The sequence below is a fragment of the Eleutherodactylus coqui genome, chromosome 3 (assembly GCF_035609145.1).
Source record: "Eleutherodactylus coqui strain aEleCoq1 chromosome 3, aEleCoq1.hap1, whole genome shotgun sequence".
Classification (NCBI taxonomy): Eukaryota; Metazoa; Chordata; class Amphibia; order Anura; family Eleutherodactylidae; genus Eleutherodactylus; species Eleutherodactylus coqui.
Window position 1 is genome coordinate 149,087,447 of NC_089839.1, and position 14,652 is coordinate 149,102,098.

Below are 14,652 nucleotides of genomic sequence, written 5' to 3' on the forward strand. Positions count from 1 at the left end.
CGCCGAGCCGAAGCAAGGAAGATGCGGCCGTGAGGAAGAGGAGACCTTCCCGGTCCGCTACGGATGGTAAATACTTTAAATTCCTATTTTAGGTCTCCCGCGGATCCGGACGGCTTCCATAGGCTTCAATAGAAGCCCGCGGGAGCCGTCCCCGCGGGAGACCCGCATGAAAATGGAGCATGGTCCAGATTTTTTCATGCTCCATTTTTTTTTAAATGCCTTTTATTGACGATCCGCGGGTATTTATCTACCCGCGGGTGGTCAATGCATCCCTATGGGGTGCGGATCCGCGCGCGGGAGAAGAGTTAAAATCCGCTGCGGATTTTAATTCTTATTTTGCCCGTGGACATGAGCCCTTACTCTTTTCTTTCCTCTTCTTTTTTCCATGCCTTTTCTTTCCTTTTTTCCTGTCCTTTCATCGTTCCTTTCCTCTCCTTTTCCATTCCTTCCTCCTTTCCAATCTTTTCCCCTTTCCTCTTTTTTTTCCTTTTCTTTTTCCATTCCTTTCGTTTCTTTTCCCATTCATTTTCTTTCCTTTTGCTTTTCCTTACCTATTTTGTTTCCTTTTCTCTTTTTTTTCCTCTTTCCTTTCCTTTTCTTTTCCCATTTCTTTTCTAGTATCTTTTCTTTCCTTTTTCCTTTGCTTCACTCTTTATTTTCATTTTCTCTTTACTTTCCTTCTCTTCCCTTCGCTTCCTCAGAACAGATATTGAAGGCATATTGTTAGGATGCTTGGCCCATTATATCAACAAAAGACCATGCGGCCTCCAGGATCATAGTGTGCGTTCTCCCGCTGCTTGGACATTCATTCTATGTCCTTCAGCACCTATCTGCCTTGAACCAACCCTTTTAAGTAATTGAAAAATTGTCAGTTCCCTAATATAGTGTTATCAGAAATACTCCCATTCATAAGGAAAAGTAATATTCAGAACATACTGTACGACAAAAAGGAAGAAGCCCGATGGCAAAATCAAAATGGAACTTGTGCTGAACTTTGCAGACAGCATTCTAGTCTCTGGCTGATCGCTGTGTGCATAAACATTGTGTGAAACACATTTCATTTAAGTAAGTGGGCATTTTATTAGTCAACTAATAAGAACTAATCAAGAATATTCAGAGCATATGTTCACTGTACTGAAAGCTTGATATTAGGGAAATCAAATCTGTAGTATGTGAAAGCTAAAGCATTAGAGGGGGTTTTACATTGTTAGCCAATTCTTCTACATCCTGATTTCTCTCACGGATACATCTAGCACAGAAACATTTGTAAGACTGCATTCACATGTGGCGATTTTTGTTGAGGTTTATACTGCATCAAAAAAGCACGTAAGTTTTTTTAAAAACCACATGCATCTTTTTAATGAAAAAGCACACATATTGTAAAACAATGCACACGTTACTAAATAACCCGCATGCAGGTTTTAACAATACATGCCATTTGAAAAAAAAAAACTTTTTTTGATTCATTTTTTAAATTGTTTTTATACCCACATCCTCACCTATGAATGCAGCCTAAGTTCCTATGGAATATGGCAATCACGTGGAAGTTTCTATACTTTCTCTATTAAGGTTCCTGTGCAGAATGTATCCCAGGGATACAAGGCTGGTTACTTCAGCAACCAAGAACGTAAAAGCCCTTTAAAAGATCACTTCCAATTTCCATCCATTACCGGTTGACCACATTGCTACATAGTATCTAAGGACAAAACATAGACACAGTGACATGACAGTCCAGTTATTTTGCAGTGATGCCAGCTATTCCAAGTTACTGCACGATATTTTCTAAAAGTGTTAAAAGGCTTGTGTAACAATTCATGCATATTACGAAGTAAATAATACCTGCGGTTCCATATGCTCACAAATATTTCTCATCACACATATGTCATCCTGTTTCTTTGTTCCAACCCCATGGATTGCTGCAACACCTTGCTTATAAATCAACATATGATAACTAAAGGAGAAAATGCATTAAGACATGAAGCGTGAGCTACAAGAGGTTGTTTCCTAAAGCTAAACATTAAAGCTTAAATAGATTTTCTGGTTTAGAAAACCCATTTTCAAATACTCTGTTAAGCTACCCACGCACATCAGATAGCTGTCTCCTGAATGCTAATTCAGCCAACAGATATTATGCCCGTCCCTTCCACACCGACGAACGTTCGGTTAAATAACCAGCCCGAGCACCGAGATCGGTAGATTTGGGTGATCGATGTCTATGGTGTACGGCCACACTTACGGAATTCTGAATTAATAGAGGGTGCCCATATCTATTAGACAGAACAAAGAGTGAATACAAAAAGCAACTACTTGGCACAACATCCATGCATTCATTTTATTGAGAACCGTGTAATATTTTAATTTTCTTTTGTGGTGGATTGTATACAAGAGGATTGTATACTTATCATGGGTCCCAGCAGAACGCAATTCTGTGATCAGCTTATTATTGGGGTGGGTGGTGGGTTTGTTCTAACATAAAGCATCATTAAAGGGGTTGGTTGTACCAAGATTGACTTTTATCACTTATCCATAGTGATAAAACTAATAAAAGTCTGATGGGTGGGAGTGTCACTGCTGGAACCCACACCAATCCCAAGAACGGGGTTCCAGTGTCACTGACGTCCACACTGTACACTTACTGCACTCTCCCACAGTGAGGAGGAAATTGAATGGGTCTGCAGTCATGCATCTGCAACTGCCAATCCATTCAATCTAACATCATCACAGAGGGTGCAGTGAACCCAAGATGACAGAAAAGGGGGCAAGAGATGCCCATTTTCAGAGTTGATTGGAGCCTCAGTGGTGAGACTCCCACTAATCAGACTTTTTTTAACCAAGTGATAGAAATCAATCTTGGTACAACCCCTTCAATCTTCTTCTCGGAAGCTCCATTGATTCCTGAGTAGTTTCCAGACTTCCGTTCAACCATATTGGCACCTGTGAGTCTAACATATCCCTGTCTCTCGGTCACCAAAAGAGCCGCCAAGTCTTTGCTTGTATGTATAGCATTCCTGGCATCGCTTACTCCCTCTCTCTGCCAACTCTTCCTAGCAACCAATCACTGCTATTCTTCCTATTCTGCGGAGGGGTGTCTGAGTGAATCTATGCCTGCTGTCACAGTATAAAATGTACTAGTACGCTTTATTCACAGTTAAACAAATCTAAAGTGTGAATCAATGCAAGATACCATAAATAAGAATGCCTGTACATAGTCCCTAGGCCAGTGTTACAGTCTTGGATTCTGGGTCCTGCCCACTAATGTCCTCTCAAATCCCAACTAATTTCAATAGAGCTAACAGGACTCAGAACATGCTGAAGTCATAATTAGTCGTACAGATGTAGCAAATGTTAACTTGACACTTAACACACTAGACAGTTGTGGCAAAATTTTACTTAACTTTTTCAATAGCTTTTGTTGTGTTACAATTGTCAATAGACAATTTGCTGCCGCGGTGCATTTAATGCATTGTCAAGTTAATGTTTGCTATATCTGTACATCTCATGTTTAAGAGGAATTATAACTATCACTACCAGCTGACAGCTAACTGACAGTCTCTCTAGAACTGATGCTGTCAATTGAAGAGGAGATGGACTACCAACTGGTGTCCTGCAACAGCCCCTCCGGTACAGCCTAGTTGTTTTTGGCCTATGGCCCGCTCCAGTGAGAGATGCACACAGAGACTTCAGAATCACAGGGTTATCCCCTTTGGTGTTTACTTCTATAGTAACAGTTGCGGGTGTTTGGACTTCCCTTGTGACCCACCACCCCTTCACCACCACCAGCTCAAAATGAGATGAGAGACATTGGACTGTCCACTGATTGTTACAGAATATAAGGAGTGACTGTTACAGTCTGGTATTGTTTATTATTGAACCTCTGGTATACTGGAAGAACTCCACCAGGCTTTTGTTGTACCCATTGAATAAAAAGTTATTGCAGCAGCATGATGCGTAAATCTACTGTTTCACGGCACAAACCACTATCTGTCCTGTACCAAGAGGGCAATCGGGGACATTTAAAACAGTAGGACCAGTACTCAAAAGTAGAGCTATCGTTTGTTGGAGACCACTACGGCCAAGGAAGGCCACGCTGACGGCCTCTGCATACATGAACTCTGAATGGGCCAAGGAGACTGCTGCTTCGTTGGTAAAGTCCTCTATTTCCTGTCCCTTGGGAAGGTCCCTATGTCACTTTGGGCCTTCCTCTTTCATGTGGTGTAGTTGGCAGGATAAGAGCCCTTACCAATGGGGCCAAAGATGCCTTATCGGTTCAGCTGTTGCCTTTCACTGTTATAGAACATTGATACAGTAGCTTCCCATTGAACTACAGTACTTGACGAGCCTATAGGACGTTACAGTAGTTCACTGCTGGCCTCAAGGAAGTAAGTAACCACAAGCAGTGTTAGATTGGTACTTAGGGTCCATCGGTGCAATTGACAATTGATAAAACGTTATACAGAAGTATGGAGATTTTAGATGGTAAACTTTCGTTTTTCATTTATACAATAGTGTGCAATTCCGCCAACCATAAATCGAACTATATAGCACACAACATTGTTAGCTGCATCAACTAATTAGCTGAGATGTTGGAGTCAGTACTTGGACTGAAATGACTATCTCCATACAAAATCCAAATAATACTACCCTATTCTGCCCACATAATGTTATGTGATAATCACATATTGCCACTATAAAGTGGCCACTCAGTTCAGTGCCAAAATAATAGGACCATTAGATGCTTACGTAATACAATGTACAATGCTAAAATAATCCTCTAATCGCCCACTGCATCAACCCAATTCAAGCATAAAACAAGTATAATAAAATGACAAAAAGTGCCCAAATGTTACCAGCCTTCAGTGCCCGGAAAATACTACTGTTTAATGTCCAAATAATACTCCCATATAGCACTTACATACTAAAGTCTGGTGAGGGTAGATGGTTAAAATCCAGATTGTTTAAAATGTCAAAGGGGTTAATCATTCAATATCTACATCAGTGAAGGTGTTACATCACTGGTCTGCTATGGTAGTGAAGAGGTTTAGAATAAATTCTAAATTCTATTTTGGTTAGGGGCTAAAAGTACATCCTGTGATGAATTCTATAGGGTTTAATTATGTTATGCATATAGTCCCTGTTGGTATAGAGGTTGAATATGTGGTTCTAGTGTGATATGAACCTGTCCAGACTCCAGCATCAGTCTCTGGAAGCCGACTAGTCAACCTCTCCCTGCTCTTCCTGTTTTGCACCAATCATAGAGGCTAGTGCAAAGTAAACAGAACTATGCATTTCCATACTGTAACAGCCACACAATCCTGTATGGCAGGATTATTTAGCTACAGTATTAGAGTATGATTAGCGTTCTGTATGGCAGTATTTTGGTAGCGCTGGATGGTTGCATTGTGTTGAAAACCTATGGGAGCACGATAAAGTCACATCATGGCAGTATTATTTGCACAGTTAAAGGAGTATTTTGCCCTTTTACAATTGATGACCCACCCTCTTGATTAGTTATCAGTAGATGATCGATGGAGATCCGCCGCTCTGGATCTCCGTCTATCAGCTGTTCATCCAGCCTGCTGTCCAGTGTAGGAGGGCCGAATGTCATCATCAGTGGTCAAGGCAGGAAGTAAAAGCATCGGCTTCATTCCTATTACACTTCCTGTTCTGGACATCAATCCTGACCATAAAAGGAGCAGAGTGGCTCTCTCGCTAGGAAACCCACACATTCCTCAAAAACTTTTACTTTTTGTCTAGTTCCCTATGAAAATTGAGATGTATTTACCTTGGATGTTGCAAAACAAGGTTGCCTACGTGGAAAATGACCGCTCCAGGACTTTTGTATGGGGGGTCTACATTTTCGTAAAGGCATCTGCTAATCTGGCATCTGTAATGTCAGCAACTTCCGGCTGTACCGTGTCTGTCAGGGCTTCAGTTGTTTGTGGCTTATTGCCTGTTGAATCAAAACATTTTCAGTTGCCTCAAATTTTCCACCAGTTTGTGAAGACAACATTTTGTCGGCACATTTCCTTCACCAAATTTATTCCAAAATGTCTTTCGATATTTTGTAAATGAATCAATTCAATACTATTCACATACAATAAACACATGCTGTGGAAGGAACTGTGTACAAGTTTATGACAAACTGAGTCAAACACCTTTGCGTCTCACCGTCACGGGTACAGTCCACTTCACCAGGTGTGATGGTTCAATGGACCTAGTGGAAGATTCATGAAACTATCTTTGCCGCCTACAGCAACTAATCACAGCTCAACCTTCATTCTTTATAGTGCTCCTAAAAAATGAAAGCAGCTCTGTGATTGGTTGCTATTGTCAACACTGACAGCTTTGTCTGTAGACAGTTTACATAAATCTGCTCCATAATCTTCATCCCGGTCAATTATCATAAGGAACGAGACAAAAATTAAAAGGTATTAACCCCTTGAGTGGCGGGTTTCCTACCACCCTGTCGTGCCCACCAGGGCAGGTTTTTTAAAATGGTCTAATCATTGAATTTCAACTAATTTTGCAGTTGCGTCTCAAGAGCCATAACTTTTTCATTTTTCCATTGACACGGCCATATGAGGGCTTGTTTTTTGCAGGACAAGTTGTGATTTTTTAAACAGGGGGGAGAGAAAAAAGAAATGGGGAAAAAATAAAAAAAGGGGCCATGTCATTAAGGGGTTAAATAATGTATTAACTTCCTTCTCTGGGTCATTACGATGCATGGATACCACATGTGTGATTTTATTTTTGATTTTTTACAAAGTAAAGGGAGACAAGTGTTTTTATTTTTTTTTATAATTTTTTTACTTTTTTATTTTATTTTTTTTTTTTTTGTTGTCCCTTTAGGGGACTTCCACAGGGACCCATCAGGACCCCTGATCACATTCCGGGGGTCCGATGGTGACAGCCCTTTACATGCTGCAGTGACAGCCCTTTATATGCTGCAGTCACATAGACTGCAGCATGTAAAGGGTTAACACAGCAGAGATCGGAGGTTTTCTCTGATCTCTGCTGTAATGGCTAGTACCTAGCTGTCCTCTGACAGCTAACAACCAGCTCTCCCTGCCACAGAGACCATCGGCTTGCTTCTGACAAGCCGATGGTCTCTATGGCAACCTGTAAACAAAGCAGTGCAGGAGATTGCCGACATATCTGCAATATCTTCTGCTGGTTTTTCAAAGCCCTTGCTTTGTTCTCTGTGGGTCTGTGCAGGCAGAGCACACTGTCACAGCTTGTGGTATTGTGCTCTGCAGCTCCCATAGTGATACATAGCCCGGAAATCTTCCGGGCTGTATCGCTATGAGCAGTGGAGCTCGTCCCCGGAAAATTTTCGGGCGTGCCACTCAAGGGGTTAAAGGAATGCTTGGGTTTCTGAGTGGGAGAACCACCTGCATAACCTGCATATGGCTGTATTATTTCGGCACTAAGCGCCGTCCCGTCCTGTCTCTTCCCATTGATGGCTCTGGACAAGGGGCGGGAGCTTAGCTCTGCCCCCGTCCCGCCCGCTCCCATTGCAGAGAGCCAGCAGGGAGGAGAGGACAGGTGAGCCTGCACGGAGGAGAGGAGAGCAGAAGGAGGAAGTTTAGTAGCCACGCTGCTAAACTCCCTTCCACCTCCGGCGGCTGCCATGGGCTCCCATAGGAACCCATGCAGCGGCCGACATATTCCGGCCCAAAAGATTGCAGGACTATCTTTTGGGCCCGACGTAAAAACACTCGGCACTATATTGGGCTAGCCGGGCGCTTTTACATCTCAGGAATACGGCCATGTGATCTGATGCATTGGAATCCAATGCATCAGATCATAGTGTATATCGGCCGGCCGTGAAAACAGCTGACGATATACACTCGTAGAAAAGAGTCCTCAATACTAAAGAGTGGATTTTCCTCTGGGCTCTATTTTCTTGAAAATTGTAGCTGGTCAGGAAAACACAACTGCCATACTTACTGCTATACAATCCAGGACATTATTCTTTACAACCAAGGCCGGCTTCACATAGGGGTATATGCACGCGTATTTTTGATCCATATTAGGGTGGCCTCACATGTCATAAGCGCATATATACTTGCTATCGCAAGACATATATGCGCTATGCAGGATGCGCTGTAGCACCCGTACTATTGTTTTTAACAGTAATTTTTGGTGCTGCTGGGACCGCTCACATCAGTGCGGTCCCAGCAGCACCATGTTTGAGTAGGCGGTGCAGTCTACTTAGTGCGCAGGTCAGCTGACTTGTAGTCGGGTCAGCTCACTTGGTAGGTGGGTCAGCTGATTTTGTAGGCCAAGGTTTTCTCATTTAAGCCTGCAAAATTGTGCAGATCACTGCACGATTTTAGGCAGATGGGTGTCTTCGGTGCATAATTACGCACCAAAATAGAGCACGTCGTGTTTTTTTCTCTGTGCTCAAAATGTGCGTGAAAAAAGCCAAAGTGAAGGAACCCTTTGAACTCAATGGGTTCTATTTGCAGCAAATGCTCATGCAAATATACCCGTGTGATGCCACCCGTAGGGCTTATACATATGACCGTGTTCACGCAGGTATTTCTACACGTAGATTTTGATTTCATTTCAATGAGTTCATCCCTATGAGCGTATTTTGTACAAGCATTTCGCACGCAGGAAAAAATAGGATCTATCTTGCATTTTGCGCAGCAAAGGCTCCCATGGAAGTCTATGGGAGGTCAGCAAATACACAAGGGGAAGCGAGAAACACTGGACAAAATGCAGTGAAAAGAACACCACATTTTAATCTGGACCTCTTTAGGCTAATTAGCCTTTTAACACCTGGGAAGAGGGGTAATAAGCGGCATAAGCGTGTGAACTGGACCTGTGTACCCAAAAAGTTCTGTACTATGCACAGATACACACATTCAAATCAACCTTATCTAACCTCGGTTCTGCACAAGTACATTGCACTGCAGCAAGTGTATTTGCACACACGCTCGCGTGAAGAAGCCCTTACATTCGTATTTTTTTTACATAGCATACAACATCATTGTTTTGCATTAGAGTATTCACACATGCAAAATAAAAAACTGCAGCATGTCCTATTTTGGTCTGCAAATATAGAAAATTGAACAATAACTCCGCAGCACCACCTATTGAAAAGCAGCATTACTGCGAATCAATATCAGACCCTTTATATAGGTCTTTACAATAATGATTGGGAATTGACCAAAATCCAGAATCCATACACAGACAGCTGTTTCAGGGTGTCTCCCCCTCATCACTGTGCAGTAGGTTTCTGGTATGGCTAGTGAGAGGTAAAAACTAGAGATGAGCGAGTATACTCGCTAAGGCACATTACTCGAGCGAGTAGTCCCTTAGCCGAGTATCTCCCCGCTCTTCTCTAAAGATTCGGGGGCCGGCGTGGGTGACAGGTGAGTTGCGAGGGGGAGCGGGGGGGAGAGAGGGAGAGAGAGAGCTCCCCTCCGTTCCTCCCCGCTCTCCCCCACTGCTCCCCGCCCCCCGAATCTTTAGAGACGAGCGGGGAGATACTCGGCTAAGGCACTACTCGCTCGAGTAATGTGCCTTAGCGAGTATACTCGCTCATCTCTACTAAAAACCCCATAACAGCTGTATGTGTATATTTTTCTTGCTTTTGGTCAATTCCCAATCATTGTTATAAAGACCTGTATAAACGTTTGGACATTGATTTGCAGGAATTCTGCCATCCAGTAGGTGGCACTGCAGAGGAATTGTTCTATATTTCTTATTTGCATATTTCCCAGAGGAGAATGCATGGCCTTCTAGTCTCCTCACTCACCTTCTAGGTGCTTTAAGAGAGATGATACCCCTCCCGACTTATTTTGGTCTATAGCATAGACCGATGCTGCTTATTAAACTCTATGGGATCAAGTAAAATGCAGCAAATTCGCAATTGCATGCATATTCATTGCATTGTTTGTGTATGTTGCCAAGAGACAGTGGGAAAAATAAAGTAACATCAATGGTCCTTCTTGTATTTTTTTGTGCACGTGAAAAACGCTGTAAATAAGAATGCGTCATGAATGTAAAAAAATTAGCATGTGTACCAAATACGCAGCAAAAATGCACCAAATATGCACCAAAAAGGCACATACACATGTAGTGAAAACAGTGCGTTTTTCACAGACCAAAATTGCATCCGCCCGTGGGAATGCGGCTCCATCCTGAATTTCCATGTAGGGCAATAATAGATTGATCACTAATAAAGCAGAGGCCATAACTCCTCGACTTCTTAGACAGTTTTTTTCTAGCTTGTTAGACAAGTGATAAAACCCAAGGCATGCAATTACCGAGATTAGAACCCTCATTTTACTTTCCCACATGGACGCTTATCTCCTATTTGTCTGTTTACCCCAATTATACATATCACTAATTATAAGCATGAATAAACAAGCCAGCATCATATCATCATACACTATTATGTAGAAGATAATGAGAAAGTCAAAATTTGATGAGCTATATTTGGCTTCTCATCGGCAGCGGAGGTAGAAATGACATTAGAAAGAATAAAGGAAATTAATACAGTAAAGAAAACGGAACATAAATGTCCAAAACTGGCCAAATACTCTGGGATTCATTAATATCTGAAAGTCATTATAATTGTATCGCTGGTTTGTTAATTGAGCGCGGGTACCCCTCCTCCACTGTGAGATTTTTGGACGCAATGAGGGTTAATTACAAACACAATTAAACTAAGCAGTGGATTCACTGTTTTCATTGTTTTCAACTTGCAGTAGAAAATTTTAAATGTGACGGCGGACTAGTTGCTATGGTTTTAACGTTTTTTTTATTTAATAGACCAGTACGCACTACACAGCACTTGACTCCTATTATCACACCAGAAATTGTTTCTGTTGTTCTGAGCCTTCAGGTATTATCTTCTGGTCCTGTTTAGTCTGGGAGCCATAGCCATCACATACTTCCCAACTTTTAAGCAGTGAAAAAAGGAAGAAATGTGTCGGTGTGCATCAAATTTTTTTGAAAGGCCACTCCCCTTTTATGCTAAGGCACGCCCTTCCTGTATCCGATAGGAATGCCCTTCAGTGACGCCCTCACATAAGAATAGGACTTGCAGTATGTGGTTTCATGCATACCACACAGACCGGGTGTCTTTGTGCTGTGCAATGCAAGTTGAGCCCAAGGATCTTGGGAGCAACTTGCTATTAGCCATGTAAATATGGCCTTAGTGGCCCCAGCAGTAATAGTGCCTTGTGAGCTGATGCAGTAGTAACAGTGCCCTCATTGGCAGCCCCAATAGTAATAGTGTTCCTGTTAGTGATCCCAATAGTTACAGAGCTCCCCATGAGTAGCCCCAGTACTAATAGTGCACCTATTAGTGGCTCCAGTGGTAATAGAGCTCCCTATTAGTGGCTCCAGTGGTAATAGTGCCCCTGTTAGGGGTTTCAATAGTAATAGGTCTCCCTGTTGGTGCCTCCAATTGTAATAGTACACCCATTAGCAGCCCCAGTAGTAATAGTGACTTCCATTAGCGGACTCAATATAAATAGTGCCCAAGTAGAAATAGTGTCCTGTGTTAGCGGCCCCAGTATTAAAAGTGACCCCCGTTAGCTGCTCCAGTCCCACCAGATCCTGCAGATTTTTCCTGGCCTCAGTCCCAACAGCCAGTCATGGGCTTGATGGCACATGACCACTGCAGCCAATTACTGGCCTCAGTTATGCTAACACCGAGAGATTCCAGCAGCACATGACCGGCTGCAGGGAGATCAGCGGGATCAGAACGGTTGGCGAGCAGAGTGGAGAGAAAGCGGAGAAGGTGAGTATAATGTGTGGGAGAGTGTCTCAAATTTAGGACTGTGCTGCAAAATCTGGGAAATTGGGAGACATGTAATCATAGACATACCTCCTTACCTTCTGGACAGTCAAAGAGACAGTCAAAGTCTGAATAGTTTCCACTAAAATGTTAATGCAAAACTCATCATTATATAGAAATTTTGATTATCCAAAATGAACCATTGGATAGATTACTATAGAAATTGGGTCTAATATATAGTTAGGAATCACAGGGATAGATTTTAGAGCATTATATGAAGTTTAATTGACAATCCCTTTTCAACAGGACTCCATAAATGAAAATAATAAATAGAGATATACTTACTCCTCCATGGCCACCGGGATCAGGCACTGCAGCATGCTGTGATCACAGGAAATTAGGTGACTGCTTCAGCCAATAAGGCTGCAGCCACACTGCTCGTTCTCCTGGCATCAACGCTCACATCCTGAGCACCATGATGCCAGCAATTCAAGAAGGTGATACTGCAGACTCTCATTGACTGTAGTGGTCACATGATTTCCTGTGACGTCATCTGTCACAACAATCATGGGGACTGCAGCCACTGAATCCTGGTGGCCACAGAGGGGTAAGTATATCTCTGATTATTATTTTCACACAGCGGGTCCTATTGAGAAGGGGTTGTCCCCTGTATGGTCATAGAGGCTTGCCATAACCTAGCATATGCTCTGGGTGGTGGTTATATTTCAATGTCAAAGCCTTCATGTCTATATTCTCTTTTTTTCTCCTTGCTTATATAGAGCAAGCATATTTCAAAGTGCTCACATCAGTCTCTGTCCAATGGGACTCACAATCTCATTTCACCTATCTCATCCACACACATACTAGGCCGGTTTCGCTGGAGGCTAATTAACCTACCAGCATGCTTTTTGGAGTGTGAGAGGAAATTGGAGTACATAGTGGAAACCTACACAAACACAGAATTCAAACTCCAGACTTCAATGCAGCAGAGTAATAGTGCTAACCACTAAGAGCCTGTTCACATCTCATTTCGGCAACCATCCAGGCGTTCTCTCGGGCTTTATGTCTAAAATCTACAAAATGAAACCTCTGAATGTGAAGTGGATGAAACCTATCTCTGTCATTCAGTAGTAGATTAAGTGGACCACAGGCTGCTTCCGCAACTTTGACAACCTAAGGCTTCATTCACACAAACGTTTTATCATGGCTATTTTGCTACGATAAAAAGTCGGCTGAAAATCAGGATCATCTGAAGCATTGGGTGATTTTCTAGCGAGTAAAAGCTGGCTGGCTGTAAAAGATAGCAGATACGCTGCCGATTCTGGCCGGCTGCTTTTACGAGCGGCCAGAAAAGATAGGTCTTGCCTTATCTTTTGGCCTCGATCAGCCGGCAGCTCCCATAGAAACCTACTATGGAGCTTCTATTGCCGCTAGCAGTCGGCAAAGGGAGGGGGAGTGGCACTCGAGTAAAAGAGGCCTAAGTCATCCAACTATCAAGTGTAGGGGAGTGTGAAGATTACCTGAATTTGGCAATAAAATTACCACCCACAAAAAGCAACTTATAAATACTGCAACAGATTGATGAATTCAGAATTAACTTAAAGAGGTCTTTTAGCATGCAAATCAATGGATCCACATGAGCACTAATAACACAAACTTTAGGTCCATTTACACGGGACGACTGTCGGGCAACACTTGTCCCTGTGTTTCCTCGCTTCTGTACTCCTGCACGGGAGCTAGCAGAGCAGGCTGGTTCACGCATCGGCCAGTAGGGGGGCAGGGCAGTGCAGGATTTCTCTCCTCTCGCACCCCGGTCCCTCTCTTTTGAGATAACACAGCGGCCGTTCACTACTGAACGCCCGCTTTTTAAACGGAATGATGAGCGATAAAGCTCATCGGTCATCATTTATGCTGCATAAAAGATGAGCGGTGAAGCTCATCGCTCATCGTGCAGTTTAAACAGCGGCCATTCAGTAGTGAACGGCCGCTGTGTTATCTCAATAGAGAGGGACGGGGGTGCAAGAGGAGAGTAATCTCCTGCACTGCCCTGCCCCCCTGCTGGCCGTACATGAACCACCCTGGTGAGCTAGTTCCCGTGCAGGAGCACGAGAGCCAGGAAACTCAGGGACAAGTGTTGGGCATCATTTGCCCGACATTCGTCCCGTGTAAAAGGACCTTTACATTACAGTGCCATTACCTCCTCATTGCACTTGTAATATTTTCAGCAGGGACACAATAGATGGATCCAATCTAGGTTGGATGGCTTAAATCTGGTTGGACCAATTCTATAGAATCATATGGTTTGGCTATTTTGATTCAATAAGTAAAAATGTTTAGATTAAAAAACCCTCACCCTACTCGCTCTCGACGTATATTCTCTTTCAAGCAGAGGCATAATTTGAAGTTTCTGGACCCCACTGCAATATCTGTAACAGGGCCCCCAACTATAATGCTTTATTCATAGTACTGGGCTCCCTATATGGAGAAGAGAGGCCTTATGGGCCCCCTAAGGTTTCTGGGCCCGGGTGCAACCACATCCCCTGCATCTACTATAGTTACGGCCCTGCTTCCAAGTGCTGCCACGGTACGTTCAATATATTATGACTGTTCTCACTTAATATCTACAATATAATAAAAACTGCAAATGAAATGTAATATTGTTAACGAACATTAGGCATTCTCTGTTAAGATATTTCCATTTATGGGAAGTGCTCTCTCACCATGTAATATATCCCGTGCTCCCTCTTCTCATTTATGGGACAACCGCCCACAACAACCTTTATTTTTCTATTAACTTAGCCTATATTTAGAAATCTATGTAACCCCTCCATGTGCTTCCCGTGAGTCTCATTTACAATATTTCCCTGCACTATTCTGTAATCTAGATTATA